This window comes from Leopardus geoffroyi, chromosome B1 (genome assembly GCF_018350155.1).
Source record: "Leopardus geoffroyi isolate Oge1 chromosome B1, O.geoffroyi_Oge1_pat1.0, whole genome shotgun sequence".
Taxonomy (NCBI): domain Eukaryota; kingdom Metazoa; phylum Chordata; class Mammalia; order Carnivora; family Felidae; genus Leopardus; species Leopardus geoffroyi.
In genome coordinates this window covers 88,592,743-88,605,953 of record NC_059327.1, presented here as the reverse complement: position 1 = coordinate 88,605,953, position 13,211 = coordinate 88,592,743, and the positions used below count along the sequence as shown (strand labels likewise).

Genomic DNA, 13,211 nt, shown 5'->3' with positions numbered 1-13,211 from the left:
AGCTTTGTCTTCAACTCCCAAAGCTGACCTTCCATTTTGTCTTTCCTCAGTCTTCAGCCCATCTCTTAGTCTGCGGCACAAATAATCATATCCTATATTCAGGAAGAATTTTATTCTGGTTTCTCCTCAGAATCTCTGTCATTCAGCCTCTCATTTCTTTCTTTATATCAGTGAGGCTATATAGTCACATTTATTGAGAAAAATATTATTTTATAGGGCCTTATCTTCTTCTATAAAGGAATGGAAGTGGCTTGCAAAAAAAAAATGTAAGTGTTTTATAAACCACAGATGCAAACAAATAGAAGTAGTCAGTTGGATCACAGGGAAGATAAATTGCTAAGGTCAAGTTGCAAATTTATTTCTGATTTCCTGGAAGTCCATACAAAAGAGAATATTCTATTAATTAGTGGCTATATAGTATAGTGGTTAAAAGTACACATTTGGTTTCCCAAAAATGTTCACTGATAGCCAATAAAGTTTTATCTTTTGTGTCATTAAAACATTAAAAACTCATGGACTTTGGTGGTGCCTGGGTGGTTCAGTCAGTTAAGCATCCAACTTTTTTTTTTTTTTTTTGGATACTTGCTGCCAAAGTGAGCACAAGCATGCAACTCTTGATATCTGCTCAGGTCATGATCTCATCGGGAGATCATGAGTTAGAGCTCTGCATCAACCTCTGTTTTGAACGTGGAACCTGCTTAAATGTCTCTCTCTCCCTCATCCTCTCCCTCTCTCGCGCTCTCTCACTTTCTCTCTTAAAAAAAACCCTCATGGACTTTGTATATATGATTGGGTAAAATCCATTTCAGTAATTATTCATTTTTATTTTGCTATAATTATCCCATTTTAGGCTGGCAGGAATATCATAAAATTTGGCATTTCTTTATCTTTCCTTGGTAATTGGAGTTTTCTTTGCAAATTTTTGTGTCACATTTTGTTTTCTTTTTGTAGACTCTCTTCACACATTAGGAATATTCAGTCTTTTTGCACAATATGGAAATATATTTTTCAGTTTGTCAATTTTTACTTTTGCTTTTGTGTACTTTTCTTAGAATGTCATTTCCTGTAGTAATGCCTTTCTTAGGTTCTATATTGTCAAATTTATCCATCTTTTATTTAATTCCTTTAGGGGGGATAAAATTATGGGTAGAAAAATTCTCCCTACTCTTAATAAAAGTTGTAAAAACTTTCACTTTGTTATTATTATTTTAATACTTATATATTTGTTTTTAAAACCCTGACCCATTTGAAATTTATCTCAACAGATTTGGTGAGTAATGTATACTATTTTATTTTTACCACGTGGCTACTTACTGCTTTCAAGACTATTTATTAGTGAAGCATTGGTCATAGCACCAGTTAGATAATAAGATCTAATAGGGTCTGAAACCTTTCTTAAAGGATGCACATATTTCTCTGAGTTGAGAACAATACATGATATCAATTAACCTTTAGTTGGAATACATAGGTCTGGGAACCAAGAGGTAGACAAAATAGTTCTCCCAACCTGTACTCAAAGACCCTTCACATTCATTTTCCCTTGTTTTTAATTAAAAGTCTTTTAGTTTAGAGAGCCAGTCTAAGGGAGTGGTGTTTCTGTCCAAGTATACAATAGTTGTTCCATTTAGCTGCAAGTTAAGAGTGCCATCTAGTCATTTGGGCCCTTTGAGTCTCTGAGCCAAGGGTCAGAGAAGAGTTTGCTCTACTGGCTTGGGTGACCGATCCTTACTATCAAGAGGGGTTAACGTTTCTGCTACATAATGGGGGGGGGGGAGGACATGTGTGAATTCTAGAGAATTCTTTAGGGTATATTTTGGGATCTTATATCCAAGGTTAAAGTTGGTGGAAAGCTACATCAACGTAATACAGGCAGGATTAGTGAAGCCCAACTTTTTCAGGGATAATGTTTTTGACTTACCCTATCAAGCACAGATACCTGAGTTGACCTTTTAGATGAAAATAAAGGAAATTGTAATGGTCAGTGAAAGGAGGAAGACATAAATAATCATGGTAAGATTAGAAGAGCCTCTGCAATGTACAAGCCCCAGGGCCCTATTCAGGCACCACTCACACTGAACTCATATAAAAGGCACATACTTGGAGCACAAAACTAGTCATAGAACACAGTGTCAAAGGAAACTCCTAAACTATGATTTCACAACTTAAAAAGACTGTGATGGGGAACCTGGGTGGCTCAGTCGGTTGAGCGTTCGACTTCAGCTCAGGTCATGACCTCACAGTTTGTGTGTTTGAGCCCCACGTCAGGCTCTGTGCTGACAGATCAGAGTCTGGAGGCTGCTTCGGATTCTGTGTCTCCCTCTGTCTGCTCCTCCCCCACTCATGTTCTGTCTCTCTCTCAAAAATAAGTAAACATTAAAAATTTTTAAAAAGGACTATGATAATGACACACTTATTTCCTTCGTTCAATATGCCATGGCGGTGGCAATAAAATTTAAATTTATAAGCTACAAGATATCAGGTTGAGATTGTACCTGAACCAGAGGAAGAATGATCATCACCAAATGATAAATGCATCTTTTGTAGGAGAGATGGTTGCACTATGTTAGGTAGGAGTATGTTAGTTATTCTTGCCATTTCTGCTGCCTCTGAAGTCTGTTTGTGGAGCTCCCTAATGGGTAAATTGGGGCAGAACCTGGGGAATGGTTCCTTCAAAGACAACTCCAACTCCCAGTAAATATGCCTTCCTGTGTTGCAAATTCTGGAATGCTCGTCACTATTTTTCCCCGATTCACATGTAGCCAGGATCCTGGATATAATTCAGATTCCACAAATCAGGTACTCTCATAGGGCATTTGGCTATGAAACACGGTGAAGCATGAGAGCAGGATGTGAAGCATTGCTTTGCTGGCAAGGATAGTGGTAGAAGTGGCATGGTTTGCTCTCAACACATGTCAGGAGATTTCACACCTTCCTGCAGGGGTTGTGAAAGCTTTAACCACCTTACAGAGGCAGAGTGACACTGGCGTCTAAAAGCTATTTCTAGAAGCACAGGCTGTAGTCTACTATTCTGGCCTTCCAACAATTTCATAAGAGACCTAATATGTGACAATAAGTACTTGTAAGCTTAAACTACTAATTGCAATTTCTGGTATGTGCAACTAAATCAGAAGTGAAACAGATAATATTCTTATGAAATTTATACAGCCCTTGCTAAAACCAATTTCTTACAGAGATACTGTACCAAGCTTTGCAATTAAGCAAAGAAAGGAAATATTACCTATTGAATTCTAATTTTCAAAAAATAATAAAATATTGTAACTCTTAGTAACTGGTATCTATAAAGAACTGCAATATTCAATAGATGCCCATTGAAACAGTGCCATATTCACAATAAAAAATATTTTTATCAAAGCAAAGAATGTATTATTTATATGGCACATTATTGTTATTTTCTAGGTGTAATATACTGAATAAGGCTATGCAGCAAGATTTTTGTTATAACTTATTAGTGTCCTTTTTTCTTTCCCAAGGTCTTATGTTTACTCATTTCCCAAGCAGTCCTTAATTACTTGTTTCTCCCTCCATTGATTCCTAGTAGATATGACAGTTGATTGTATTATGACAACCTGGATAAACCTTGAGGGAATTATGCTAAGTGGAAAAAGTCCAACAGTGAAAGAACAAATACTGTATGATTCCACTTATATGTGTAACTTGAACAAAAACAAAAACAGACCCAAGTTCATAGATGTAGAGAACAGATTGGTGGTTGCCTGGGGGGGAGGTGGAGATGGGTAAAATGACTAAGGGGGTCAAAAGGTGCAAACTTTCAGGTGTAAGATAATATGCCTTGGATATGTAATGTACAGCATGATGACTATAGTTAATAATACTGTATTGCATATTTGAAAGTTGCTAAGAGAGCAGAAAAGTTCCCATAAGAAAAAAATTCTGTGTGTATGGTGACAGATGTTAACCAGACTCATCGTGATGATTATTTCACAATATAGACGAATATCAAGTCATTATCTTGTACATGTGAAACTCATATAATGTTGTATGTCAATTATACCTCAATAAAAATAAAATGAAATAAAAACTTGGTTGTAAATTTGTACTATTTTCCCCTTAACTGTTATTTTATGAATTAGATTTTCCAAATGTAAAAGGCAAAATATTCTTATAAGGAAACACAAGATCAAGGAAACAAATGTCTCATAAAAATCATAGATCTTTGCCAGGTATTTATAATATGTTCATTGTACAAGCGTAACATTTTATACAGGCTGTAAAATGGTATTGTATATTAAAGACAACAACAACAACAAACACTTATTTGGGGAGAAATTGTTCATGCTTCCCAGAGATGATATTCAGACTCTATTCACGAGCACTAGCATTTATCCTAGGTACTAAGTGTTATATAAGTTATTATTTTGAATATTACCTTAATCTTTTTCAGCTATAACAGAACCTATCTGTTCCAAGACTGAATAAACCTCATTTAAAATGCAGACAGGGGGCGCCTGGGTGGCTCAGTCGGTTAAGCGTCCGACTTCGGCTCAGGTCATGATCTTGCGGTCCGTGAGTTCGAGCCCCGCGTCGGGCTCTGTGCTGACAGCTCAGAGCCTGGAGCCTGTTTCAGATTCTGTGTCTCCCTCTCTCTCTGACCCTTCCCCGTTCATGCTCTGTCTCTCCCTGTCTCAAAAATAAATAAACATTAAAAAAAAAATTAAAATGCAGACAGGATGGGGCACCTGGGTGGTTCAGTCGGTTAAGCCTCAGACTTCGGCTCAGGTCATGATCTCGCAGCTCGAGATCCACATCAGGCCCTGTGCGATAGCTCACAGCCTGGAGCCTGCTTCGGATTGTATGTCTCCATCTCTCTCTGCCCCTTCCTCACTTGTTCTCTCTCTGTCTCTGTCTCTCTCTCTCTCAAGAAAATAAACATTAATTTTTTTTTAATAAAATGTGGACAGGAGGCCAGAAGGAGGAGCTCTCCCATCCTACCACTCTTGGTCAATTGCCAACTCCAAAAGGAAGAAACCTATTTTATTACTTCAGTAGGAAGAGGGTAAAATTTCTCCTTGCCCAACAGGCTCAACCAATAAGAAAACACTGCAACTGAGCCAATGAGAAACTATCACCACCCTAACCTCTCATTTTCCTCCAATGGACTTTGTTCAAAGCAGCTCCTTCCAATCTCCTCCTTTTCTCTATAAAGTAGCATTCCTCTTTTTTGATCTCCTGACGTGCCTATGGTTTTCCATACTTCAGATGTCCTGAATTGCAACTATTCTGCTATACTTGAATAAACCCATTTTGGTGGTAAAATAACTGGCTATTTTACTTTTAAGGTTGACACTGCTACCCATGCCAATGCAGCCTAGTATGGCTACTCTTTATGATTTCATTTTTAACAAACTCATACTCCAGAGAAACTTAAATTCTGGAGTTCTCAATATGAAAAAAATTTCAATAGGCAAGGCTTTAAGGAGCTTCTTTTCTATCTTTATATAGGCTATTTTCAATCCTCCTCCAAGATTTCACCCCCTTGTTTACTCCATCAATTTCCAACAACTTAGTTCCCAATGCAGCTGCTGACCCCCCAACCAGCAACATAAACAAAATAATCTTTAGGTAATATTCAGTAAAGATATCACTGCTGAAATTATGCACCTCTGCTCTTGACAACATAAAGCAGTTCATGACACCATTTGCAAAGATTTTGGCCATTGTGTTCTGGTCACTAGCGAGCATGCTATACTCTCCAGTGCCCTAGAGGATATATTTTTATATGACATTTTGGGTGATGTAAACTCATGACATATCCCAAACCGGCTGAACTTGTCAACACTTCTGGGCCTTGCCTAAGTCTCTTCAGGAATGTCATAGGTGTGGGCAGGTTATTGGCCTGTCTCAGGAACTGAGACCACCAGTCAATGACTTGCTGCACAGAAGGAAAGGAGGAGGATGATACTTTTCCTTTGACCTGAATTGCTATAGCCCTGGTTCTAGGGCTGAATTTCCTTTGACCTGAATTTCCGTTGACCTGAATTGCTATAGCCCTGGTTCTAGGAGGGCAGGGTGTGTACGGAGGTGCATGTCAGCAACATGAACAATAGCAACAGTCATTGGGTCCAGAACAATGCCATTGGATCTTGCCACAGATCCCCCTGAGACCCATTCTACTCTCAACTTATTTTTTTGCCTGATGAAAACACCATAGTAGAGAAAAGGTAAAGGGAATTTTAAAAGCTGCTAACTGTATATACTGTGAAGTAAGTTTACTATATAACAGCCAGAATTTAATATCACACATTTCTACTTATTTCAACCTCAACATATCACCTCATATCACCTCAACATGATGAGGAAAAAAAAGAAAAAAGAAAACACAAAACAAAAATCACCCTACAAATTATCCAAACCATATCTAGCAAGATTAGTAGAGTTATTCATATTGGTTTAATTTATACGCACAAACCCAGAGGAATTCTCCAAAAATTGAGAACTTTTCAGAAACGTTTTCAAAAGGTATATTTTAAACTCAGGAAAATCTTTTAAAGTAGTTTCCTCCTCCATCCACAATGCAAGATAATGCCTCAGGATTCTACCATGCTGGTTACACTTTAGTTTTTCCTCCTTTAATCTCAAGAATTAAACAAGAGAAAAAACACTGAAGGCAGTGGACACACAGGTAGTCCAGAGAGTATTACTAGATTTACACTACATTTTGATGGACTTTTAGGGTGAAAGGTAAAAATCACAATTATTTTGAGCGAATGGAGAAAAGGCAACACTTAATGTGCAGACTTTGTCTTCCTTACCTCATCTCTGTGATTGTAGTCAAGCCATACACACACCTATGCTATATTGTTTATCTTTAATACGAGCTGAATACTCACACTGCCTTCTCCAGAAGTGCTTTGGCGAATAATTAACAGAAAGGCCTCCCTGAAGATTAATGATGTGGCATAGGTTCCCAGCTAAAGCTACATAAACACTGCATAAAAGGAATGCATATAAATCTCTCATACATATTTTATACTGGACAACACAGCCATCTGGGAGGATGCAGGAGATTTATGGCTCCAGTGCCGCTGTTGTATGTAGTTCTCTCAGTGTTTTTCACATCTCAGTAGTTTTGTCTGGGAAGTTGTTTTAACCATAGTTTCTCATCCATTATCATTAGCAAATTTTTAAGCTATGACCTAAGTCATCTGCTTTAGCCATTTATTACATCATTCACTCAAGTTGTGGACAAGTTTTTTTTCTTCCTGCTTTGAAGTCTATCTTGATAAAATTTATATAACGGCTTTAAGCTCCAAGTGTTTTATTTATATTCATTCATTAATCTGCTCAGTACTCGGCATATTATTGTTTGTAGTGTTTTCCTGGTTTCGGAATTAGCAGGTAAGTTTATAAAAATGTTACACTTAATAAATATTCTTAATAAAATAGAACTTTACCTCTTTATCTTGCCTTAAAGATTTTACCTTCTATAAATGGTTCAAGCACAATATTACTATTGGTTACTATTAAAAATAACTCTGGTAATATTTTTTACACTGTATGTATTTTTCTCATTTTCCAAAGAATTTCTATACCCAGAAATGATAGAAATATTTAATGTGCATCTTACTAACTGATTCCTTTTATCACATCACTGCTAATGAAACTAAATGCTGAAAGAGATTGACTTAAGATAAATCTAGGAACTGGTATGTAGCTGGTATGTAGTAAGGCCACTGCCAATCCCACTGAAAAAGACATGTATTAGGGATTTTATTATGGTTTGAAAGCATGCCAATTTTCTTATTTGTGTGTCTTTTTAATTTGAGAGGGAAAAGTAAGTGTATGGAAGCCTTTGAGATCTGAATGTAGTTGGGTAAATTGGAAGATATCATTTCACATGTCACCAAGGAATGACGCAACCAAAGGTCAATAATTGATTGTGTTACTCTATCCCAGATAGAACCAGACTTTGTGGAACAAAGATGAATATAAGATAATTCTTAATTTCAAAGGGTTCATGATCTGATAATTCATGTATCCAAATCTTATAACAAAATAGCTCAGTATCAAAAGAGATATGCAAGGAAAGAACTACACATTAGAGTATGATTTTATTTTTCTGTTCCTGTGGGGGAAATTGGGAAAAAAAAATTTAGATAAGACTTCAAATGACCTTGAAAGAAGAATTAGATTTTGGCAGAGAAAAAGCATTCCAGGTTGAAGAATCAGCATGAACATGAACAGAAGATATTGTCTAGAAAGAAATTTGGTCATGGATATCTATTATAGTGCAAACTAAAAAACAAATGTGGATATATTTCTGCGAAAAATGTGCCTTTATCTTATTTCCTGAATTAAATTAAAAAAAATTAAAAGTAACAAAAAGCCTACTGAGAAATGTAAGACTTTTCCCCTTATATTATAAGTCAAAGAATCCAGTCACAAGGTTCTTATATAGCTTTCCAAATATATTCTGTGTACATAAGTATATACGTCATTAATTCCTGTTTTAACTTTAATAGTAGCATAAGACATATAATTACCCTTTGTGATTTTAAACATCTCTCTCTGAGATTGTTCTTGACTTACATTCTTCTTAAATCCATATAAAATGAAAGTTGAGTTGACTGGTGTTAGCCAAATAATGAATTATAGTTTGACTGCAAGGATATGTGGAATTGAATGTTTGACCAGAAAGTGGAGGCATCTTAGGTAGACTACCATTAAGTAGTGGTGGTAAAAGAGAGAGGCAAAATGAGACAATTGCTTGAAGAGCTATTTTAGAAGGGAGCAAATAATAATGGAACTAGATCTGTTTTGGTGGTAAGAAGATTTCTGTTTAATTCCAAATTCCAATGCTTACTAAGTCTACAAGTGTGGGATAATCACCTTTCTTGAGCTTCAGTTAGTACATTCATACATTGGAGAATAATAATAAGTAATTCACAAAATCCTTGTAACGTTGAAATGAATGTTTATAGGGTATTTTATCATTATGTGCTAATTATCCACAGTTTGAAAACCAAATGCTATGTTATTGATGCCTCTTAACTATGTATGTGTTATACTGGGTGAGGTTTTATTTTTGTTTTACATATTCATTTATTCATTTAATAGTTTGAGTTATATAAAGTAGAATACAGTGATTAATCATTTCATTGGTGTAATCCTTGATGCTGGAACAAGCAAACTCCAATATCAGTGGCCTCACCAACAGTGTTATTTTTCACTTATTAACCTAGTCCAGTGCAGCCCAATCTTCCTGGTTAGTGGGTGGCTGGCTTACTTCCCCCTAGAGTGACTCAGAGACTCAGGTCCCTAACATCCGTTGACCTCCCAGTCCTACAGGCCTCAGAGTCCTCTGCAACCAGACAGTAGAAACTGTGGAAAAGCTTCATCTACTCCTTAAATGCTCTTGTCAGAAAGGGGTACTTATTATTTCTGTTCACATTTCACATGACTACACATGCATGTGTAAAGCTAGCTGCCTTTCAATGAAAATTCTGCGTTCTGGAAAGAGGACCATAAATTTTGGTCAATAGCTAGCAAATTCAGTCACATTAATCCAATATTGTCATTCACAAATGAGGAAACTTAATACCCAGCAATTGTGAATTCAACTGAGATGGCTATTGTTTTCTCATGGTGTCTCTTTGTTCTAATGGTATTTAGTAATTCAATAGGTAGGACTTCATTAAACTGTGAACAGTGTGAAAGGAGAAAATGTTACATTATTGTATGAGGCACACAATAATGTTGGTCAATATATTTATATTTAATTATAGGATATAGCACTTCATTTTTCCTTTTAAAATCATTATTTAGTATTAAAGATTTATTATAAAATATGACATTGTTAAGAAGATCAATGATTTTGGTGCTGAGTCTTCATTTAGGAATTTGGCACCTTGGTTGCATACATCATGATAATGAAAAAGCATTATTCTGTTTTATGCTGCCTGCAGAATAAACAGTAGAAAAATGGGAACTGCCTGTGCTGCATGAACCAGTGTTTAACTGTGCAGAATACAATTGAAATGGAGGATGCTAAAAATTCTCAAAGCTGTATTTGCAAAACTTATTCCAAAGTTCTTCATTAATCAGCACAAATATTTTTCTAAGTATACATTTGAAGGCCTTTGCATCTACACTCAATTATTGAGGCAGCAGGAAAATTACATTCTTTGCATATAAAGTATTTCAAAGTTATTCAAAAAATACTCCATGAAGCTACTCAAAGAAGATACTGTACTATAGGAAAAATATCCCTCATGCTGATGTGTCAATTATTGAAATTTCATCACTGTATCTAGTGGGATTTTTACCAAGAAGATGAAATTGTTTTAAAATCCTGATTGAATAAATGAAGGAATATTGTATTATATAAACAGAGATATTTATTCAGCCGACCACCAACTGAACACCTACTAGGTGCCAGGCACTGTTATGGATGTTCTTAATACTGTGGATACAGAATGGGACAAAACACATCACTTCCCCAGTTGCCCACTTTTCCTTTATTTTATAAACCTGGAACTCTTTCTTTTCTTTCTTTCTTTTTTCTTTCTATTTCTTTCTTTTTTTCTTTCCCTTCCTTCTTTTCTTTTCTTTCTTTCTTTTTTTTTTTTTTTTTTTTTTTTTGAAAAAGTGCACCAGCAAGCAGGGGAAGGGCAGAGGGAGAGGCAGAGAAAGAATCCTAAGCAAGCTACACACTGTCAGCACGGAGCCCAACGTGGGGCTTGATCCCATGGATTCTGAGATCATGACGTGAGCCAAAATCAAGAGTTGGATGCTTAACCGACTGAGCTGCCCAGGCACCCCTGGAACACTTCCTTTAAGCAACAAATTGAGAAATACTATACACAATCAGGAAGCTGCCTGTGAGGAATGAATTTGCTTGGGTTGCCTTCTTTGAATATCAGCACTTTCACTAGGTGTGGAGTAAAAATACAAGTGGACAAGATTAATTACAATAGCCAGCAATTCCAACAGAGGGATTGTACTAAATGGTGAGGACCAACTCTACCATACAGAGGAAGAGCCAGCAAAAGGAGAAGAAGCACATTTGTAAGAAAATACCCCTGAACATACCGTGTTTCCAAGCACTAGGACTTTGAGAAATACTTACAGACTTTAAAAAAAATAAGCCACCGAGTGCCTGGGTGGCTCAGTCGTTTAAGCGGCTGACTGCAGCTCAGGTCATGATCTCATGGTTTCTGAGTTCAAGTCCCACATGGGGTTCTGTGCTGACAGCTCAGAGCCTAGAGCCTGCTTCAGATTCTGTGTCTCCCTCTCTTTCTGCCCCTCTCCCACTTGTGTGTTCTCTCTCCCTTGAAAATATGTAAGCATTAAAAAAAATTAAAAAATAAGCCACTGTAAGTCTTTTGGTTATGAAAATGTACCAGTGGCCAAATATATAATCCTAAAATTATTTTTCTTTGAAGAAATTACCTTCTGGCATATGATGGGTAATATATTTAGAGGTTAATGAAGTTGATGCCAGGTTTCTGATAAGAATTTAGTCAAGACATGTGTTACATTTCTGGAAAGTAACCATGGCTTTTTGATTCATGACTTATACACATTTTGGTCATAATTAACAATTATTAGGCAATTTAAAAGTGACAAATCCCTTAACAAACCTATTCTGGGGACAGGAGTCAGTTTTTAAAGTTGGTAACATAAGGGGCACCTGGGTGGCTCAGTCGGTTAAGTCTCCGACTTCAGCTCGGGTCATGATCTCACGGTTTGTGAGTTTAAGCCCCACATCGGGCTCTGTGCTGACAGCTCAGAGCCTGGAGCCTATTTCAGATTCTGTGTCTCCCTCTCTCTCTGCCTCTCCCCCATTCACGCTTTGTCTCTCTCTGTCTCCAAAAAATGAATAAACCTTAAAATAAATAAATACATAAATGTTTAAAAAGTTGGTAACATAAGGAGTCAATATATTTTAGTGATTGCAAGACATAGTTCGAAAGATAATAGAATTCCTACAAAGCTCATGATAAGTTAAGTGTAAAACACTTCTGACTATGTCTTGGCTTATACTTGATACATACAATAGAAAAATCTTCTATGAGTGAAAAGCTCATAAATATTTTTCATTCTTATGTTATGCTATTGCTTATACATTCCATCCATTGCTTGCTGGTAAAGGGTAAGTTTATATACCTGTGTGGATAACAAACACAAGTGCTATTTAATTATGAGATGATATTACACATATTGAAATATATCCATTTGGTCTGATTTGTGGGTCTATTTTAACAAGGACTTAGCGTATTATGTTTTGATTCTTACTTTCCTATATCAGCATCAACATTCTGCATCACTTGAAAACATCACTAATAAAAGAAAAAAAGGAAATACTATATGATTAATAGGTGATATAGTTTGCAATTTGTATCCTTTTTATTTAAAGTGTTATCCACAAATTAGCATGATCAACATCACCTGGGAGTGTATTAAAATCAGAATTTGCATTTTCAAAGATCCCCAAATGACTGTATGACCATTATAATTTGAGAGGACTGTCTCATCTATGCGATAACTTTCCTTCTGTTTCCTCAATGGTATCAGGACCTGTATTTTGTTCACATTTTGAGTGGTCATGTTAACCATGATCCCTTCCTAGCCCTGGGCAAACAAACGTTGATTAGACTAAGCCACACATGATCATTTAACTTCCTTTTTCTCTGACTGTTTAAGTACAGGCGTGTAATGCAACCTTAAAAAAAGCACTGTAGAAAACATTTGGGGAGCTTATAGAAAAAAATGTCATCAGTCTCAAAAAGGTGTGCAAAACAAGAACATGTCTCCTCGTAGATTCTGGATATTTTCATTCCACAAATAACATCTGCAATGACCACAACCCTCTTGAGACCATTAGGAGAGGACAAAGGAAGAGCAGAGAAGTTGAGCTATAGTCTGTAACACCTAGATTTCTTTTATCCAGCCCAGGAAACCCTCTGCTTCCAGTATGCTTGTTAAAGAGATGATAACCCCTTTCTTGATGACCTACTCTCATTTGGTCTCTGGTACTTATATGAACAGATATAGTAACTTAAACTAATCATTTGAGTCAATAGTTAGATTAACCACATTATTTGTCTTTAAATCTGCACCTACTAAATCCACGGATGGGATCACTTTTGTGGATTTGTGGTAGTAAATTACAGATAATGAGGTCTTTCCAAAGGAATGGCAGGCTCTAAATCAGAAGAGTTACTTGAATT

The 13,211-nt window shown here is 36.3% G+C and overlaps 1 long non-coding RNA gene across 3 annotated transcripts in view; it reads right to left on the bottom strand.

Moving 5' to 3' along the window:
* Window positions 1-13,211, bottom strand: part of LOC123592465 — a 192,757-nt gene that overhangs the window by 75,418 nt on the left and 104,128 nt on the right. The window lies entirely within an intron of this gene.